Source organism: Natator depressus, chromosome 11 (assembly GCF_965152275.1).
Source record: "Natator depressus isolate rNatDep1 chromosome 11, rNatDep2.hap1, whole genome shotgun sequence".
NCBI lineage: Eukaryota > Metazoa > Chordata > Testudines > Cheloniidae > Natator > Natator depressus.
The window spans coordinates 28,907,694-28,928,820 of NC_134244.1; the positions used below are offsets into that span (position 1 = coordinate 28,907,694).

General features: G+C 42.3%; 1 protein-coding gene across 4 annotated transcripts in view; it reads left to right on the forward strand.

Annotated features, from left to right (window-relative positions):
- GALNT13 (polypeptide N-acetylgalactosaminyltransferase 13) overlaps window positions 1-21,127 on the forward strand; it is a 415,890-nt gene that overhangs the window by 79,198 nt on the left and 315,565 nt on the right. For 2 of the 4 annotated variants that reach the window (XM_074967359.1, XM_074967362.1), the window contains exon 1: window positions 5,481-5,690. The exons of 1 other annotated variant lie outside the window; for it this stretch is intronic. The gene's annotated coding sequence lies outside the window, so the exon portion shown is untranslated. Of the gene's footprint in view, window positions 1-5,480; window positions 5,763-21,127 lie in introns of those variants that run through there. One more of the 4 variants, XM_074967360.1, reaches the window with a different exon arrangement.

Genomic DNA, 21,127 nt, shown 5'->3' on the forward strand with positions numbered 1-21,127 from the left:
CATTCACAAACAAAACAGCAGATAAGAAATCAGAAAGTCTCCTCTATATGAAGGAGAGACTTGGGACTCTATGCAAGAAAGCATGGTCTAGCTATTCTGTAAACCTTTCCAGACAAAGTAGTATACAGGTTTAGGAAGTACAAACCTACCATATTCAGACCAATGATTCATCTGAGCAGGTACTGGAGCCGGTCAAACAACATTTGCAGATTGTATAGAATAAACTATTTTTCCACCAGTTCATAAATAATTTTTTTGAGCTGTCAATTAATCACAGTTAACTCACACGATTAACTAAAAAAAATTGTGATTAAAAAAATTAATCACAATTAATCACACTGTTAAACAATGGAATACCACTTTAAATTTATTATATATCTTGGATGTTTTTCTACATTTTCAAATATATCTATTTCAATTACAACACAGAATACAAAGTGTACAGTGCTCATTTTATATTTTTGATTACAAATATTTGCACTGTAAAAAGGATAAATAGTATTTTTCAATTCACCTCATACAAGTACTGTAGTACAATCTCTTTATCATGAAAGTGCAACTTACAAATGTAGTTTTTTTGTTACATAACTGCACTCAAAAACAAAACAATCTAAAACTTTGGAGCCTACAAGCCCACTCAGTCCTACTTCTTGTTCAGCCAGTCGCTAAGAGAAACACGTTTGGTTACATTTATGGGCGATAATGCTGCCCACTTCTTAATTACAATGTCACCTGAAAGTGAGAACAGGCATTCACATGGCATTGTTGTAGCTGGTGACGCAAGATATTTACGTGCCAGATGTGCTAAAGATTCATATGCCTCTTCGTGCTTCGGCCATTGTTCTATGCTGATGATGCTCATTAAATCCATTAATTGTGACTGAACTCCTTGGAGGAGGAGAACTGTATGTCTCCTATTCTGTTTTACCTGCATTCTGCCATATATTTCACATTATAGCAGTCTCAGATGGTGACCCAGCATATGTTTGTTTTAAGAACATTTTTACTACAAATTTGACAAAATGCAAAGAAGATCAGATGTGAAATTTCTAACGACAGCTACAGCACTTGACCCAAGATTTAAGAATCTGAAGTGCCTTCCAAAATCTGAGAGGGATGAGGTGTGGACCATGCTTTCAGAAGTCTTAAAAGAGCAACGCTCTGATGTGGAAAGTACAGAACCCAAACCACCAAAAAATCAACCTTTTGCTGGTGGCATCTGACTCAGATGATGAAAATGAACATCGCTGGTCCACACTGCTTTGGTTGGTTTTCGAGCAGAACTCGTCATCAGCATGGACGCATGTCCTCCTGAATGTTGGCTGAAGCATCAAGGGCAATATGAATCTTCAGCACATCTTGCGATGCCAGCTACAACAGTGTGATGCAAACGCCTGTTCTCACTTTCAGGTGATATTGTAAACAAGAAGCAGGCAACATTATCTTCTGCAAATGTAAATAAACTTGTTTGTCTGAGCAAGGACTGATTGGACTTGTAGGCTCTAAAGTTTTACATTGTTTTATTTTTGAATGCAGGGGTTTTTGTACATAATTCTACATTTGTAAGTTCAACTTTCATGATAAAGAGATTGCTCTACAGTATTTGTATTAGGTAAATTGAAAAATACTTTATTTTGTTTTTTACAGTGCAAATATTTGTAATAAAAATATAAACATCTCCGTACACTTTGTAGCCTGTGTTGTAATAGAAACCAATACATTTGAAACAGTAGAAAACATCCAAAAATATTTAAATAAATGGTAATCTATTAACAGCGCAATTAATCACGATTAATTTTTTTAATTGCTTTGAGAGCCCTAAATTTTGTGAATAACCTCATTATTTAGCTAGATGTATAAAGGGTTAGTTCATGTTAATGACACAATAGCATTTTTTTCTGCCATGCTGCTCCTAAATTATTCATGAGTCATTTTATCACCATTCACCCGGTTTTCTGTTATTCTATCTCTAAAATAGGCTAGTACAAGATACTTAAGAGAAAGCTGTGTGTGACGGGTTCAGTCACAGAGACCCCCCTTGGGACTGTCACCTGATGTGCTGAAATTAGCTCTGAGCCCATTTTCCCTGATGGCTTGGGACTTCAGAACCTTGCCTTGTTGAGCCAGACACGCTAGTTTGTTGCAACACAGACCCAGGTCTGGTGCATGCCCCCAAAGCTGCAGACTTTAACTGAAAACTGCTCTCAACACGTCACTTATCTCCAGCACCCAGTTCCCAATGGGATCCAAACCCCAAATAAATCCGTTTTTACTCTGTATAAAGCTTATACAGGGTAAACTCAAACCGTCTGCCCTCTATAAGACTGATAGAGAGATATGCACAGCTGTTTGCTCCCCCAGGTCTTAATCACTTACTCTGAGTTAATTAATAAACAAAAGTGATTTTATTAAGTATAAAAAGTAGGATTTAGTGGTTTTAAGTAATAACAGACAGAACAAAGTAAGTTACCAAGCAAAAATAAAACAAAACAGAAGTCTAAGCCTAATACATTTAAGAAACTGAATAGAGGTAAATCTCACCCTCAGAGATTGTTCCAATAAGCTTCTTTCACAGACTAGACTTCTTCTTAGTCTGGGCCCAATCCTTTCCCTGGTACAGTTCTTGTTAGTTCCAGCTCAGGAGGTAACTAGGGGATTTCTCATGACTGGCAGTCCTTTGTTTTGTTCCACCCCCTTTTATATCTTTGGCAGAAGGCAGGAATCTTTTGTCGCTCTGGGTCCCCACCCCTCTTTCTAAATGGAAAACACTAGGTTTAAGATGGATTCCAGTACCAGGTGACATGGTCACATACCCTGTGAGACCCCAAGTCTCCATTCTTCCTGGTCTGACACACAAGAAGGCTTGCACATAAACAGAGCCATTTCCAACCAATTGTACTAGTCAATGGGAGCCATCAAGGTTCCAAGCCACCATTAATGGCCCACACTTTGCATAATTCCGATAGGACTTCAGAATACTACTTCATATTTCTAGCTTTAGATACAAGAATGATACATACAAATAGGATGAACACACTCAGTACATTATAAGCTTTGTAATGATACCTTACAAGAGACCTTTTGCGTGAAGCATATTCTAGTTTCATTATATTCACTCATTAGCATATTTCCATAAAACATATGGAGCGCAACATCACAGAATGAATCCCACTCAATGGATAATATGGCAGTAACATGCTTCCAAGCATGAAGCAACAGGAAGTTCATGTCCTGCAGAATGTCCTTTATGTGTCTTATTTTTTTAAGTCTTAGCTTGACTGTGACTGCAAATGATGGAGTACTTTTTTATAAATCCTACCAAGCAATTTGTTTCAATAATATATTGTGGAGGTGAATTCTACAGGTTAATTTATTTGTTTTACATGCTACCATATACTTTCATTGTGTCTCTTTTTATTTCTATTTCACAAAGAGGGATCATAGGAGCACCCACCTGGCCTTTGCTATATTATCAGTTATTTTACATATGTTGGAAATATCACCTCCTCTTCATCTTTTCTCTAAGCTAGACATCAGCCACACTATCAGAGGCTCGTTCACTTGCACATCTACCAATGTGATATATGCCATCATGTGCCAGCAATGCCCCTCTGCCATGTACATTGGGCAAACTGGACAGTCTCTATGGATGAATAAATGGACACAAATCAGATGTCAAGAATTATAACATTCATAAACCACTCGGAGAACACTTCAATCCCTCTGGTCACTCGATTTCTGATCTCAAAGTGACTATCCTTCAACAAAAAAATTTCAAAAACAGACTCCAACGAGAGACTGCTGAATTGGAATTAATTTGCAAATTGGATACAATTAACTTAGGCTTGAATAGAGACTGGGAATGGTTGATTCATTATAAAAAGTAACCTATTTCCCCTTGTTTATTCCTTGACCCCCCACTGTTCCTCAGACGTTCTTGTTAAACCCTGGATTTGTGCTGGAAATGGCCCACATTGATTATCATACACATTGTAAGGGGAGTGATCACTTTAGATAAGCTAAGGAGTACTTGTGGCACCTTAGAGACTAACCAATTTATTTGAGCATAAGCTTTCGTGAGCTACAGCTCACTTCATTGGATGCATACTGTGGAAACTGCAGAAGAAAAAGGTCTTCTGCAGTTTCCACAGTATGCATCCAATGAAGTGAGCTGTACCTCACGAAAGCTTACGCTCCAATAAATTGGTTAGTCTCTAAGGTGCCACAAGTACTCCTTTTCTTTTTGCGAATACAGACTAACACGGCTGTTACTCTGAAACCTTCTCTTTTAAGTCTCTCCCCTTCCATGCACCTTATAACTTTCCTTGCCCTTGTCCGGGCCTTTTCTTTGTCATCTATTTCTGAGATGGACATAGTATTCAAAGCGAGAGCATGCCCTCAGCATATACAATTATATTCAAGTACTTACACAACAGTATTTCTCTGTATCTTACTGCAACCTAATCGCTTGTACGCTTGTTTTGCCTTGTGTCCACACTGATATGGAAGTCTTTTGCTTGAGCGTCTACAGAATTTTACGAAAAAGGAGGACTTGTGGCACCTTAGAGACTAACAAATTTATTTGAGCATAAGCTTTCCTGAGCTACAGCTCACTTCATGGGATGCAATCAGTGGAAAATAGAGTAGAATCCAGCCTCATGTACGAGTAGCCCACGGCTGACTCTGGCTGGCGTGTGCCCCCTTTTCTTTGCCGCGCCCTGTGTGTTCCCCTCCTGCGGGGATCGGCCTGGCGCTGCAAGGAGCGCTCACCCCGCCGGTTAGCGGCTCCAAGACACGCCTGTACTCGGGCGGCCAAGGGGACGGAGGAGAGTTTTCCCGAAGTTATGAGGGGGATTTGTCGGCGTCTCGCTGAGCAGTCGCAGCAGCCCCCTGGGGGCAGCTGGGCGAGGCTCTCAGGCGCCGCCTCACAACACCCGCGTCTGTGCAGGGAAGCGCCCCAAGCCACGGATACGCGATGACAAAGGCCCGGGCAGGCAGCGGCTCTTGCAGTTGGCCGGGTCGGTGAGGGACTCTCCCCCGGGCCGTCTGCGGGGGCTCGGGCAGCTCCCTGCCGTGCTGCAGGAGCTGCGCGGGGCTTCAGCGAGCAGAGCAGCAGCCCGAAGTTTGTCCTCCTCAGCGGAAGCCTGCGCCCCCCGGCAAGCCCGGGAGCCGCGGCCCCCTCACAGCCCCACCGCGGCCACTCTGCGGCTCTGCCTGCCCACGTATCGCGGGACTTGTGCGCACCGCTCCCGCCAGCCGCGGGAGCCGATTGGGTGCCCGCCCGCACAGCCCTTGGGGAGGTGGGGGGCTAGTGACGTACCGGCCCCAGCCCAGTGCAACCCCCGCGGCTGCCGCTGTCGGGGCGAGCGAGCGAGGGGCTGGGGGACTGGAGGCGTTCGCAGCGCCGGCACGCGTGGGGGGCGGGAGCTGGTGACGTAAAGGTGCCAGCCCCCGGCTGCTGCGATAGGCGCAGCGGGGCGGGGGCGTGGCTGAGCCGGAGCCGGAGCTGCCGCCGCCGTGGCTCAGCCAGAGGTGACAGTGCGCCAGGCGCGCTCCTCTCACCTCTCCTGACTCCCGCGCCCGCCAGCGGCTGCGAGATGGAGACGCCCCTGGTGGACGAGGAGAGGCCGGAGCGGGGCTCGGCCCCGGGGGGCGTGTGAAACCCTCGCTCCCCGCCGAGCGGAGTCCAGGTGAGCCCTGGCGCCAGCGCGGGGCGCGCCCGCTCAGCCGGCTGCGGGAGGGCGCCCTGCAGCCGCGGTGCGGTGAGTCGAGGGGCTGCCCCGGCGGCTCTGGGGTGGTGCGGGTGCTCCCAACTTTCTGCGGGGGTTGCCGTCCGGCTGGGCGCCCCGGGCTGCGCGAGGAAGCTGCCGGGGCCGTCGCTCCTGGCGGAGGCTGAACTGGTGCTACAGGGCGGTTTGCGGAGCCTCAGAAGCCAAGCGGCGGCGGCGGCAGCAGCAGCAGCAACTTTCTCACGGGTTTGTGCTGCCTGGCCGGGGGAGGAAGGTGGCAGCGCCGAGCGGTGCTTCGAGGCTGCCTGGAGGGGTGGATCGGCGCGTCCCTGTCCGCCCGGCGGGACATGGCAGAGGGCATCTTCTTTCCTCGGTGCACGGCGGGCTGCGCTGTCTGGCAGCGGGCGGAGAAAGTCTTCCCGCGACTGCTCAGGGAGGTGCGCCGCTGCCTGACAAGCAGATGGGGCATTTTCCTTCCCATCCACGCTCAGCACCACTGTAGGGGATGGGTTGTGGGTCGGGGAGAGCTGCAGCCTAGGAAGGGGATTGAGGTGTGGAATTAGGCATCTTTATCCTCGGGGACATTGATTACCGCTGCCTGGCAGAGAGAGGGGGCGTCTTCCTTGCTTAGCTCCTTGATGCACTAAGTATTGCTGATGGGATTGGGGTTTTAGGTCTCTACATGCCGCTGAAATCTGCTCCTTGGCTGTAGTAGTTGGTGGGCTATAGAGAAGGATGGGTAGGTGGAAGAGGGGGCTCAGGAGAGACTTGTTCGCTTGTATCTTCACTGAGATGCTGGTGCTGTGGAGGAATCTCAGACTCCAGAGAGACCCTGACCTGAGTCTTCTGATTATGATAATCATTGCAGTTATTTGCTGAACAAAACAAATACATGGCAAAAAAAGATGCAGAAACTCAGAAGTGGATTGTTGCCCTTGTATACCTACTTCCTGTCACCTTTTATTTTTCTGTGTTCAACTTTCAGTCTTTTAAATATTTAATGTAAAGACATGTCTGCCTTTTTGCTGTTCGCCGTGCAGCAGTTGTACAGTATGGGGCTGAAACTCTAACAACTTGGGCAGATTTCCTGCTGTGTGGAAAGAGAAGGGTGAGAGTGCAATAGAAGTCAGTCAGGAAACAAACTTGTATGTAAGATATCCTAGAAATCATTTAAATATAGGGCTGAGGGGAGGGATCTTGAGAGGTCATCTGGTCCATCCGCACATACTGAGGCAAGAACAAGTATACCTAGACTGTCCCTGATAGGTATTTTTCTAACGTATTCTTAAAAACCTCCGATGATGGGGATTCCACAATCTCACTTCAGTGCTTCGCTATCCTTGTAGTTAAAAGGCTTTTCCTAGTATGCAGTCTTGCTGCAGATTATGTCAATTATTTCTTACCCTACCTTCAGTGAACATGGAGAACACTGATCACTGTCATCTTATTAACAGCTCTTAACATATTTGAAGAGTATCAGGTCCTCCCTCAGCTATCTTTTCTCAAGACTAAACATGCCCAGATCTCTTACCCTTTCCTATTAGGTCAAGTTTTATAAATCTTTCATAATTTTTGTGCTCTATTCTGGACTCTCTCCAGTTTGTCTACATCTTTCTTAAAGGGTGCAGCCCAAAACTGGACACAGAACTCCAGCTGAGGCCTCACCAATGCCAAGTAGAGCAGAATAGTTGCTTTCCGGGGCTTACATATGACATTCCTGTTAATATACCCCAAAAAGATATTTGCCTTTTTTCACAACTGCATCATATTGTTGACTCATTCAATTTGTGATCCACTATAATCCCTGCATCCTCTTCTGCAGTACTGTCTAGTCAGTTATTCCCCATTTTATAATTGTGCATTTGATTTTTTCCTTACTAAGTAGCTTGCGCTTGTGGTCATTGAATTTCCTCTTGTTGATTTCAGATAAATTATCCAGTTTATTAAGGTCATTTTGAATTCTAATCCTGTCCTCCAAAATGCTTGCAGCAACCTGTCCAACTTGGTATCATCCACAGATTTTATAAGCATACTCTCTGCTCCCCAGGAAGACCCCTGTGGGACCCCATTAGATAAGTCCTCCCAGTTTGACAATGAACTATAGATAATTACTTGATAATTACTCTTTGCATACGATTTTTCAATCGTTGTACACCCACTGTATAGTAGTTTCATTTAGACATTTCCCTAGTTTTCTTATGAGACGATCATGTTGGATTATGCCTTACTGCAAAGCATTACTAAAATCAAGATATATCACAACTACTGTTTTTCCCCCAATGAACTAGGCCAGTAACTCTGTCAAAGAAGGCAGTTAGGATGGTTTGGCATGATTTGTTCTTGACAAATCAGTGTTGGCTATTCCTTAACCCTATTATCCTCTAGGTGTTTATAAATTGATTTGAACAAATTATTAAACAGTATCTTTCCAGAAATTGAAGTTAGGCTGACTGCTCTGTAATTCCCTGTATCTTCCTTTGTCCCCTTTTTGTACATTGTACTAAGTTTTCCCTTTGCTAGTCATCTGGGGCCTGACATTGTTTCTGCCTGGGAAATAATCCTGCCCACGCTCAACTCGTTTTGAAACTCTTTATGTTGAAGCAAATACTGGACAGAACATTAATATTCCGTTTAAATTATTTTTAGTTGGACTATGTATTTGCACAAGTGCTATTTAAGTTTTCAGTAGTGGTAAACTGATACTTGTATAACTTGCCTTCAAAATATTATTGGCATCCACAGTCCTAAAGATTTTAAAAATGTAAAGCAAGTGAGATATTCCTGTGCCAAAATAGTAGACAATAAGAGACTACCTTAGTGAGTTGCTGGGAGTATAGTATATGGCAAGACATTTGCAAGAGCTGATCATCTGCCATATTACTGCTGAAGGTGTAATATCTCTCTCAACGGGTGTTTATCACTACAAAAGGTTTTCTCTCCCCCCACCCCACTCTCCTGCTGGTTTTGTAGTGATAAACACCCATTTTTTTCATGGTCTGTGTGTATAAAAACATCTTCTGTATTTTCCACATGAAGTGAGCTGTAGCTCATGAAAGCTTATGCTCCAATAAATTGGTTAGTCTCTAAGGTGCCACAAGTACTCCTTTTCTTTTTGCATTCTGATTTAGTAGTCTTTTACACTCACTTTGAATGAGTGTAAATTCCCAAACTAAAGGGCAAAAGAGAATCTGGCCTGTGTGTTTTCAAATCTAGGTTTTTGATTCATCACATGATAAAGTGATGAGTCAGTTGTAAAGGTCAGATATAGAATTCAGGTTCACATGCCAGCTATTCTTCCAAGCATCAGGTTAAGCCTGATTTCAAGTTAACTGCATATAAATTAATTTAAATGTGTTATAATCAGTTTGGAGTAGTCGAGGCAGAAGCAACAGCTGGAGTTGCCATTATTCCACGTTTGTTGCAAAATGAGAATATTTGTTTGGGTGTTTCTGAATGGCTGAAAATAGTAAATGAGCAATAATTAATGAGAGTAAGGCATGATTAGAATTAAATACTTCACAGGAAAGGAAAAGATTAGGGTCATTTAACTGCTTGGTGGCTGTTGCACTCTAAGCAAAGAGATAAGCAGAACAATTACATTTTCCATGAAATCTCTATTTTCCATTGTATTTTCAGTTAGTAGTACAACCTCATTTTAGCTCTTAATAAACCAAAAGTCTTCTCTGTGTCTTGTGCACACGAGTAGTACCATACAAACGTTCTGATGCTAATGAGTTAAAACTGTTTTACTGAGACCCCCGTTTTAAGTCATGAGTCATCACTGTGTGAGACTGCGCTTTAACCAGGGTCATTACTACAAGTATTTTGGTTCTTTTGTCATAAAAAACAGCTTTGAATGTTTTACTGAGCGAGTCAAAGTGTTGGGTGTGTGGTTAGAAAGAATGGACTTTAAGCCAAGCTGTTTCAAGGACTTATTTCCAGGAATGAAGACAGACCTAAGTTTGGGTCCCCTGACTACTTTCATAGGTTTATTCAGTGATTTCTTCATTGTGGCAGTTTTTTTTAAAGATTAAATGAAAAACATATGGTCTATCAGCCCATCTTTCTATACAAATATGTCACTAAGAGTATGTTCCGAAAGGTGTTTGGGTAGTCATGAGAAGCTTGATTGCAACAAATAAAATAGAAATTCGAAAAGTGAGAGTTATGTTGATCGCAAATCTTAGAGGAATTGTGAGCGAGTGCATCTGAAGTTGATAGAGTAATATAACATTACAGCAGCATACCTAATAGTTGGATAGTTAAGGTTGCCTGAGTGTTTTCATTGTAAAGAGACCCTTTTTAGTTGCTTCTACTTTTCGCAGGTCATTTGGGATGAAAATTTCCAGATCTCTTCTCTGTCCATGAGTGAATTGCTTAAAATTAGTTTGAGAAAAAACAGTTCAGCAATATCAAACACAAAGGGGAGAAGGAGGGGATAGTGGTATAGTGCATGCTGCCACCAGGGGCTTTTCTTGCAGCCACAGCCTCCTGGGAGGTAATCGGGGGAGGGGGGGGAGAGCAGTGGCCCCTCCCTCAGGGCCGCCAGCAGATCTGGGCCCTGCCCCTCTCTTCCCATGGAGACACAAAAAAGCTGGAGGAGCAGGCAGACAGTGAATTCTCCACCTTATGAGGCGCAGGGAGGTTAGGCTTCGTCCTTTGTGTGGCAGGCTTCAGCCACAGAGCTTTGGGCTCCGTTCCCCATCCATGTGGTGGCATGCTCTGGTCCTGACCTCACCCCTCCCAATCACTGTTGGCCCTTTGCTGCCCCCCCAGTGCCCCACCTCCCTGTTCAGGACTTAATTTGTCCCCAAGCTTGCCTTGACTGAGTGAGTCTGCTGTGAAAAGTGATATTTGTTTGTATGTTAATATCACTTTTCACAGAAGATTGAGTAGCTAGCAAGTCTTTTTTAAAAAAAGCAAAAGAAACAAGAAAAAAAGACAACATTCAAAGCATCTTATTGGTGTTTCTATTCTGTTTAGGTCCAGTAAAGCATAGAGACCAACTGTACATTTTTTTTATGGAGTCTGCCAAAAAAAACCCCCAACCCTACATAAATAAATTACAATGATTTGGACATGTATATGTGCATATTTATTTGTTTTCCCCAAAGTTAATTAAGTATTTTAGGAAAAAATTGTCAGAGCGGCCACCAGCAAGAGTTGGTGGCTGCACTATGAGGCCACCAGAAATTTGTTGTGAGAACCCCTGTCTTGAGCAGTGTTTTGCAACCTTCCAGATTACTGTACTCCTTTCAAGAGTCTGATTTGTCTTCCATACCCCAAGTGTCACCTCATTTAAAAACTACTTGCTTACAAAATCAGACATAAAAATACAGAAGTGTCACAGTACACTATTACAGAAAAATGCTTACTGTTTCATTTTTACCATATAATTATAAAATAAATCTATTGGAATATAAATATTGTACTTACATTTCAGTGTATAGTATATAGAGCATTATAAACAAGTCATTGTTTGAAATTTTAGTTTGTACTGACTTCGCTGATGCTTTTTATATAGTCTGTTGTAAAACTAGACAAATATCTAGATGAGTTGATGTCCCCCCTGGAAGACTACTGCGTACCGCCAGGGGTACACGTGCTCCTAGTTAAGAGCCACTGTTCTAGTGTAGTCTTTTTCCAAATCAGACAGAACACTGTTTTCAGGTCTATTGTAATTTGGATAGCCTTCTGAAGGTACAAAGAAGGAAACTGAAGCGGTTGTGGTAAGTATGCTAATGCATGCACTCCCTCCTCAGAAGAAAGTTACTGAGTTCTTCCTCTTCTAATTTATATGGAGTGCTTATTGAAAGTAGGACAATGCTATACCTGGAATGTCTAGCTGGAGCTTCGTCCTATAACCATGTAATTTTTGAGTCTCTGCTGTATCAGTTTGAGTTTCTTGGCGTGCTGGCAAAGTACTTCATAGAAAGTATAAATAATGAAGGGGAAAGTTTTATAACTTGATTTAGGTTGGAAATTCTTTTGCAGCTTTAGGTTACGTTACTTTATTTGTAGCAGTAAATCCTATACTGTATTCTGTGTGAACCAGCCATAACAAACAAACAAATGAACCACAATGCAAACAAACCACAAACAAGTAAACTATACACACATTGAAAATTATGCCTCTCAATATGTTGACAAAGAAATTTAGCAACAAAGCAGCAAAATTAGGGACAACACTTAGATATAAGAAATAAAGAATAAGAAACCTTGTAAGATTGTTAATGTAAGACTTTCAAGTGCTAGTCTCTTATGAGACAGTAGAATAAAAGGGGACAAATATATTTTTCTTGAAAATATGGGAGAACTAAATTTCTTCCTCTTGAAAAGCCTAAATTAATTATTGTGTTGTGAATTGCTTAAATGAACAACACTAGGAAAAACAGCTCCAGGAATTAAATTTTCTGTTCAATATTGTGAGAGCTGTATATTTTTAAAGGACTTTTGTTTCTGCATGATTGCTTGAGAAATATTACTGAGGATAATAACAGGAAAGAGAGAATATACACTGCAACATTCCGGTATACTCATTTTGGAATGATGCAGTTTTGAATTTACAATAAACATAGTGGGAAAACAGCATTTTAGATCTGGTTTAAAAATAGTCTTGTATTTTCGTATTCTGAAGTTACTACTATAAATTGTTTTTGATGATATCAGGGTTTCAACCTAGGTTATTTTTATTTAAAAAAAAATTAATGGTCTCTTCATTAAACAGAATAAGCAAAATAAGCTTTTGTTGTGTTGCTGTAGCTCCAACCATTTTCGGTGTGTCCTGCATGCGTAAGGAATATGATAATGTCCTTCTGTAGTAACTAAGGGCCAGATTCACACAGGTATTTAGGCTCCTAAATTCCATTGAAATCAATGGAAGCTAGGAAACTTTGTGGATCGGGACCTCAGTGTTGGTAAGTCTTATCTTCAGTCTAAAGTTAGTAGCCAATAGTGAGAGTTGTCTTTGACGCTTCTTTTCTGAGATAAAATTATCAATTTTACAGTGCTGGGATTAGGTTTATATGATCTTCTAGTACTGAGGTTTTCCACACTGTTACGGTTTCAGTTTAAATCAGTAACAAGAGAAGTCAAATAGCTAGGCTTAAACACTTTGATTAATCAAAGATTTAGTCAAAAATTAATAGAGCATAATACAGAAAGGAAGGCCAATATCTTGATAACCAGTCTGGGAGGCGGCAGTGCAGCTGTTCAGCTGTCTCAAAATTTGAGGTTCATTTTATTTCTATGTATACTAAAATTGTTTAAAACCGATAAGGGTTTCACCATTTCTTTGTATTGCTTCAGACCTAACATATTATTCTTATCTATTGTCTTTGTGTTTTGGGAAGCCTTTTTTTCTAGGTTGACACAGACTCTGCAGTAAACAGCTTCCTATTTTGGTTTGGCCATAGCATTCCAAAAGTCAGCAAAACTTTAGAAACATCCTGCACCAGCTATAGCTTGGCACAGAGGGCATGTTCGCTAAGCATCAACAGAATTGTTTTTGTTCTTTTTCTCTGGAATTTTTCTATACCTAATGTTGAGTTTACAGTACTTCACATCTCACCTTTTGTACCTTAGGGACTTTCTCTTATTTAGCTCCATATTTCTGCAATACATATTTGTAGTAGCCAGTGTGACAGGGTCAGGCCAGATGGCTACAGGAGAGTGATAGAAGGCAGATATATTAGCCCCAGATTAAGCAGATCCCTTTTCCCCGAGTAATGTAATGGGCTGTTCCAGAACAATCAGGAACTTGCTGGAACCAATTAAGGCAGGCAGATAGGTTAATTAGGATGCCTGGATCCAATTAAGATGCTGCTAGAATCGGTAAAGACAGGCAGGCTGTCAAGGTTCCTTCCCCACTCTGAACTCTCGGGTACAGATGTGGGGACCTGCATAAAAAAACCCCTAAACTTATTTTTACCAGCTTAGATTAAAACTTCCGCAAGGTACAAACTATTTTACCTTTTTCCCTTGGACTTTATTGCTGCCACCACCAAGCGTCTAACAAATATATAACTGGGAAAGAGCCCGCTTGGTAACATCTTCTCCCCCCCCCCCCAAATCCTCCCAAACCCTACACCCCATCTCCTGGGGAAGGCTTGAAAAAAATCATCACCAATTTGCATAGGTGAACACAGACCCAAACCCTTGGATCTTAAGAACAATGAAAAAGCAATCAGGTTCTTAAAAGAAGAATTTTAATTGAAGAAAAAGTAAAAGAATCACCTCTGTAAAATCAGGATGGTAAATACTTTACAGGGTAATCCGATTCAAAACATAGAGAATCCCTCTACGCAAAACCTTAAGTTACAAAAAGACACAAAAACAGGAATATACATTCAATTCAGCACAACTTATTTTATCAGCTGTTTAAACAAAACAGACTCTAACCCATATCTAACTAGATTGCTTATTAGCCCTTTACAGGAGTTCTAACCTCCATTCCTGCTCTGGTCCCAGCAAAAGCAACACATAGAGAGAACCTTTGTTTCCTTCCCCCACCCCTCCAGTTTTGAAAGTGTCTTGTCTCTTCATTGGTCATTTTGGTCAGGTGCCAGCGAGGTTATCCTAGCTTCTTAACCCTTTACAGGTGAAAGGGTTTTTCCTCTGGCCAGGAGGGATTTAAAGGAGTTTACCCTTCCCTTTATATTTATGACACAGGCTAATCGGGGCACCTGGTTTAAAAAGGACCTCACTTCATTCAGTAAAGGGTGTGCAAGGACCTGAGAGGGAGAGGGCTGGAGGACTGAGGTGTACAAACGCTATCTGGCATCAGGAAGAAGGTCCTGTGGTGAGGATAAAGAAGGTGTTGGGAAGAAGCCATGGGGAAGTAGCCCAGAAAGTTGTAGCTGTCACACAGCTGTTAAAGAAACACTGTAGACAGCTGTGATCCACGGGGTCCTGGGCTGGAACCTGGAGTAGAGGGCGGGCCTGGGTTTCCCCCCATCCCTCTTCCCCACTACTGGATATAAGAGGCGTTGACCTGGACTGTGGGTCCCACCAGAGGGGAAGGATCAGCAGAGACTGAGGGGATTGTTCTCCTTCCTTTTCCCCTTGCTGGCCAATGATGAGGTTAGCTGAGTGAACGGCAGGTTTGAACCACTAGCAAAAGTGGCCAAACTGAGGGCTACCGTGAATCTCTGAGGGAAGCAAATCCGCCAGTAAGCACAGGACCCATCAAGGCAGAGGAGGAACTTTGTCACACCAGGTATAGTAGCATACTTTAAGGCTGGTGGCCTGAATGTATTTCTTAAGACCTGTTGTTTGATACTGCAGGAGAATACAAGAGGCATGCGAAAGTTACAGCATCTAACTGTAGTTCAGTTTTAGAATGATACAATTTAGCATGAATATAAAGTATTCTAAATGTAATGTATTATACTTCTTTACTGTTAACTGCTTTCTTATTTTGGGTACATAATGTCTCACTTTTAAACACACTTATAGTTACAACAATGAACACCTACATTACTTGATTAATAGTGATATGGGGATGCATATATTTTCTGGTAGATAGCAAATAACAATTTATCTTTCTGGTTAATAATTCTGTTTCTGAAAGCTGTTTCTCCAATATATTCTGTTTACAAGAGTCAGCTCCACAAACCTTGATAAAGTCCATTCTTTATTTGGTAACTGTTCCTATAGCATTTAGCAGTGTACAGTAAAAGCTGTTTTATCTGGCCCTTCACCAGCCGGAAAGCTCTATAAACCTACATTTCTGATCTTCATTTAAATTCTGGTTTATAGTCCAGTTGGCACAGGGCTGGCAGGGGTTTGGGCGCCAGAGGGGGCGCAGGCTCTGGGAGGTAGTTTGGGTGTGGGAGGGGGCTTGGAGCAGTGGGTTGGGGTGCAGGAGGGGGTGCGGGTTGCCGGATTTGTGGGCTACTCACCTTGGGCGGCTCCCTGCAAGCGGCAACTTGTCCTGGCTGCTCCTAGGCAGAGATGCGGCAGGTGGCACTATGCCCTGTCCCCGCCGCGCCCTGAGCACTAGCTCTGCAGCTGCCATTGGCTGGGAACCACAGCCAGTGGGGGAGGTGGGGTCTGTGGCCAGAGGCAGTGTGCAGAGCCGCCTGCCGCGCCTCCGCCTAGGAGAAGCTGGGACAGGTTGCCGCTTGCGGGGTGCCATCCACGGTGAGTGTTCCCCAGATCTGACACCCCACATCCCCATCCTGCTCCCCAACCTGCTGTCCCCCTGCACCCAAACTCCCTCCCTCTTTGTTAACCGGCATTTTTCACTTACCGGCACCCTCCATTTCCCCCAACATCTTGGATAAAACAGCTTTTACTGTACTTAACTAAACCTTTGCAAGCAGTGGTTCTCTCTCTCCCCTCCCCCACCCCCCTTTTGCCTTTGGTCAGGCTGCAGAGTAACATGGGGCTTTGGTTTAGTTTGGTCAACAACACTATATCACCTATACATGCCTTCAGCCCACCAATCGAGTATCTCAGTTTCTTGTCCATGGTCTTGTCTGATTGGCCTCAGCAGGAAGTGAGTTCCTCATGGCCTATGTAGCTGGTTACAAGAGGCCACAGAGCCTCCAGTAGGATGGTGTGTGTCTTACAGGAAGTAGCCATGGGATACTGTCATGGAAGCTTGGAGGTGGTGGAACCTGGCTGCACATGGAAACAGTTACTTGATATATAGGGCTCTGCGTAGCCTGCCCTGTTCAGGTGGCACAAGCCCTCCAACTATTTATTTAAAAAAAAGTTGGATTTGTAATAACTATATTTTCACCTCTGAATACAACCATTTGTCACTTTCTGTTTATCAGTGGGCTTATTATGAAAAGAGCATTTGACGTATGCTGTTCAGTGTTGCTGTAATATCTTATGAGCGTGTAATTTGGTGACTTTTGACCAGATTTCAGTCACAGTAAGCGCGCAGTCCCAAAATATGAAAATGTGACTCTCAGAAACAATCTACAGTACTCTGTCCATCTTTTCTTTTGTAGGTAACGAATGCAATATAGTCTAGTGTAGCAACAGCAAGAAGTGCTATTGCCAACCCATCAACAGGCCACTTGTGACCTTTATATCAATTCAGCTTACAGGTTCAATTTTTAAAAACTTTGTTACATAGGGAATATGCCGATAAGCATTTTGTGCATACAAAAGAAGACAAACTGCTACATCTACTTACAGGTTATTAGTTTTTAGTTATAGTGCATGCAGAATAATGGGATGGCACAGCTGGGGTTGTGTGCAGGTTGGCTAGTTTCACAACACTGTGGAACTTTATAGCATCTGTGCTAGTGAATACTGTAAAGTAACACAATTGTAAAAGTTAGGGGAGAAATCCTTTGGTACACAGTTGATAACAGTCTGCTCTACATTCTCAGTCCAGTATTTGTCCCCTGGCTTTCCCGTAGATCATTATCTGAATAGCTGGCTGCTACTGCATCATTTTATCCCTGTTTGGATGGGCAGTGCACATGGGGTTCTGGCCTGAATCTGTCAAGCAATCAACTTTGTGTGTGTGTGTGTATATATGTTATTCTAATACACCTTTGCAGAACATTGAGACAGCACCAGTAATCTGGAGGAAAAAAGGAAGACATCACTTCTGCAAGGCACACTGTTAATTGACTGTGACAAGGTAAAGTGGCATCTTTGGCAAGAATCTCTTAACCCTTTTTATCACGTGGCTGGACAGGGTAAAGGAAGAGGAGGCAGGGTTCAGGGGAAGGATATATCCTGCTTCCCACTGTCTGGTTAAAGCCATGAAAAAGCCTCTGGAGATTGACTAGTATTTTTTTTTTGATTGAATTGTTTTATTTTTCATTGTTTATGTCCTTTATAAGAAACAATACACTGTGCCCTGAAGAAAAAAGGCCTTAAAAAGGACTTGGGTGTGGAGTTTGTGTCCTTTCCCTGGCTGGTGAAATAGCTCGCCATCTCACAAAGGCTAGAAGTCTCAAGGTGGACCCAGACTAAAGGTTCTGTATTTGAGTAGAGGCTGAGCAAAACTCCATATCCAAACATGCCTTTATTTTAGGATCCAAATTTTGTAAATGGCCTTTCTTTTTGTAATGGGCTGAGCCAAACCCCTAGATTTAGACACCACCTAACTTTGTGATTTTTGAGCCCATCTTTTTACAATCTTTTAACTTAGTAAAACTAAGTATTGCTTCTCTGTGGTATAAATTATGACTCTTCGGAGTCAGGAGAACACCTCTGTCGTAACCATACAGCTAAGGGTAGCCTAGAATTCCTTCTTACCTGTAAGGGGTTAAAAAGCTCAAATAACCTGGTTGGCACCTGACCAAAAGGACCAATGGGGAAAGAAGATACTTTCAAATCTGGGGGGGGGGGGGAAGGCTTTGTTTGTGTGTTCTCTGGGGAAGCAGAGAAGCATCAGGTCAGAAAACTTCTTCTCCTAAAATGAGTCTCAATATTGCAAAAAGAGTAAGTAAATAAGGCAAGGCGCCTTAGATTATCTTTTGTTTTTAGCTTGTGAATTTTCCCTGTGCTATGAGGGAGGTTTATCCCTGTTTTTTTTTTTTTTTTTTTTTGGTAACTTTAAAGTTTTGCCTAGAGGGTAATCCTCTGTGTTTTTGAATCTGATTACCCTGTGAAGTTACCTTCCATCCTGACTTTACAAAGGTGCTTCTTTTACTTTTTTTTTCTTTATAATAAAATTCTTTTTTTTTTTTTAAGAATCTGGTTTACCTATTTGGTTGGTATATTATTCTCAAGCCTCCTCTGGAAAGGGGGTGAATGGGCTTGGGGGGGATATTTTAGGGAACAGGAACTCCAAGTGGTCCTTTTCCTGAATCTTTGTCTAACTCACTTGGTGGTGGCAGCAATACCCATCCAAGGACGAGGAAGGATTTGTGCCTTGGGGAAGTTTTTAACCTAAGCTGCTAGAAATAAGCATAGGGGGTCTTTCATGCGGGTCCCCACATCTGTACCCTAGAGTTCAGAGTGGGGAGGGAACCCTGACAGTGTCTGAGCACCATGGAGGGAGGCTCTGTGCTTGTGTACACCTTTTGGCATTTAGGAAAATGTGCCTGGCAGTATCACTTACTACACCTTTTAAATAGCATCTTAGCTAATGTTTGCCAGTACTGTGGGGCCAGTGATGCCAATACACCCTTCTGAGGCTTGGAACACAGCTGGTAGTGTTGACTAGTCAATGTATTTCTCTCGCCAGTGCTTTAAGGCTAGATTAGGATGAATGCTGGGGGAGGGAAGGAGAAGTTCTGATTGTGGGATCTATCAGAATGTGGAATAATTTTCCAAAGGCATTGATGTAAGCCTCGTCACTGGGGCCTCTAAAATTTGGTTTGGACATCACAATACAAAATATATTGTAAGTAATAGAGAGACAAGGTAGGTGAGGTGATATCTTTTATTGGACCAACTTATGCTGGTGAAAGATACAAGCTTAAAAGATATTATCTCACCCACCTTGTCTCTCTAATATTTTGGGACCAACATGGCTACAACACTGCAAATGCTGTAATGAATAGTCCTGCATTGGGAAGTAAGTTGTTTAGATGAACACAAAGGTCTTTTCTCACTCTAATATCTGAGAGTCACAGATGTGAGTTTTAAATGAAGAATAAGTCCATTTTTAAATGTCAAGTAGAAGACTCTCGAGAGGAAAAAAACTAAAAAGAATTCTTAAGACACAAAACGATGACTGATTTTTAGCTAGAAATATTGAAATCTAATTTTGTTGTCTTATCAAATGTGAAAAGGCTCTGTTCTGAGCTCTTGATAGGCTGTCAGTTCCATCATAATTTGTGCAGATAATTATTCATAAATTAATAAACTACTTGTGGGAATCCAATGATGCCTCATGCTGTTTCTGATCTCTTCCTAGGATATTTGCAGACTATTAAAATGTATTGAGGATTGGTTTCACAGTAACTTAAACATGTCTTAACTCTGGAATAAGAAGTCTGTATAAAACACATTCTACTTTCAAAACATCACAATTTAAGAAGATAAGGTTGCAAAGTTTACTTATTAATGCCAAACGACCTAGGAAGGTTTCTGGAGTCGTGGTTTGGTTTGGTTTGTGCTTCGGTAGCAAAACTGATACAGTATGAAAGACATCTGTCACATGCATTGTAGCACACTTTAAAGATACACTAAACAAAAAATTTAATTCTCACTTTCACAGTTTATTTTAGTCTATGAGATCACCTTTTATGCTTTCATGGCTCCAATATACATATATTTTCTGTGCAGTTTTCTTGCTTCATGTTGTCTGATTGGGAATTGTCACCAATGCACTAATGTCCAAGTTAAATGCTGATGTAGAACTTGGCATAAATGGAGTCTATGTTGAGTTCCCTTTCTCCAAGCAGTATTGCGATATTCTCCATTCTGCATCTTCAGTGCATTCCACAACAGCCTTAAGTGGCTGATAGTCACATTCATTTTGTGACTCACCTGGGATATAAACTGGAAATTGCTTCCTATGGCCTTGAGCTCAGGTGATTAAACTAGACTCTCAACTGCACCTTGTACAGCAGAGTTGAATGTGTAGACTTGGCTTATTTCTCATGCACTGAAGGTGCTCTGCTATGGAATTGCCTGCCCCATTCCCTTGCCATTGACCTCAAACTCTTGGGACATCATTATAAGTGTGCTCGTACAATTTATTAAACTGGCCACTTATGAGGCCAGGATCTAAAGCTGAAAACAAGGTTGTTATTGACCCTAGGTCAGTATTGGGAGGGTAGACACTAAGGCAGAGTTTTACATGGTATTTCCACCTTGTAGATTTTTATGTGTACTTTTAGTATTGAATGCTGCTCTCTGTGTGGTGTGCTTTGCTGGCATATTCTCTGTGTTGGTTTGAATACTTCACCATCACCACTTCTTAAGTTCCATCTTCATTAGCCATCTGCACCAGTTTGTGTTGAATGTTGCAACAAAATACTGCTTACAAAAAGTGTTTCTGCAGCTGTTGTGTGGACATGCTGTATGGCCTGTTCTTTGTAAAATGATGCAGCATGTTAACACACAACACAGATATTACCATACCAGTGCCTGTGGTCTGTGGCTCTCCTGAGGCGCCAGTGGCGTGATTATGGGAAAACCTGCAAAGTATTACAAGACAGGTCTAGAGATGGCGGTGGGCAGAATTGAAGTGGTGAATTGAGATAGTAGGGCTTCCAGAACTGGAAGACTATGGCCCGAGTGGCATCTTGTATTTAAAATTGTGTTAGTGCAATTTTAAAATGCAGTGTGTCCCAGCTAAATAACAAAAAGATTGGAAATAAAAGTGTTAAGGTCCTAAGAGGCATGTAATGAGTTACATTTATTCACTCATCCACCTTCCTATTGCCCCTATAATCCTGAGCAACATGTATACTTATTAATATGTACATAAAAATCAACCAAATACAGATCTTCTGCTCTTCCAGATG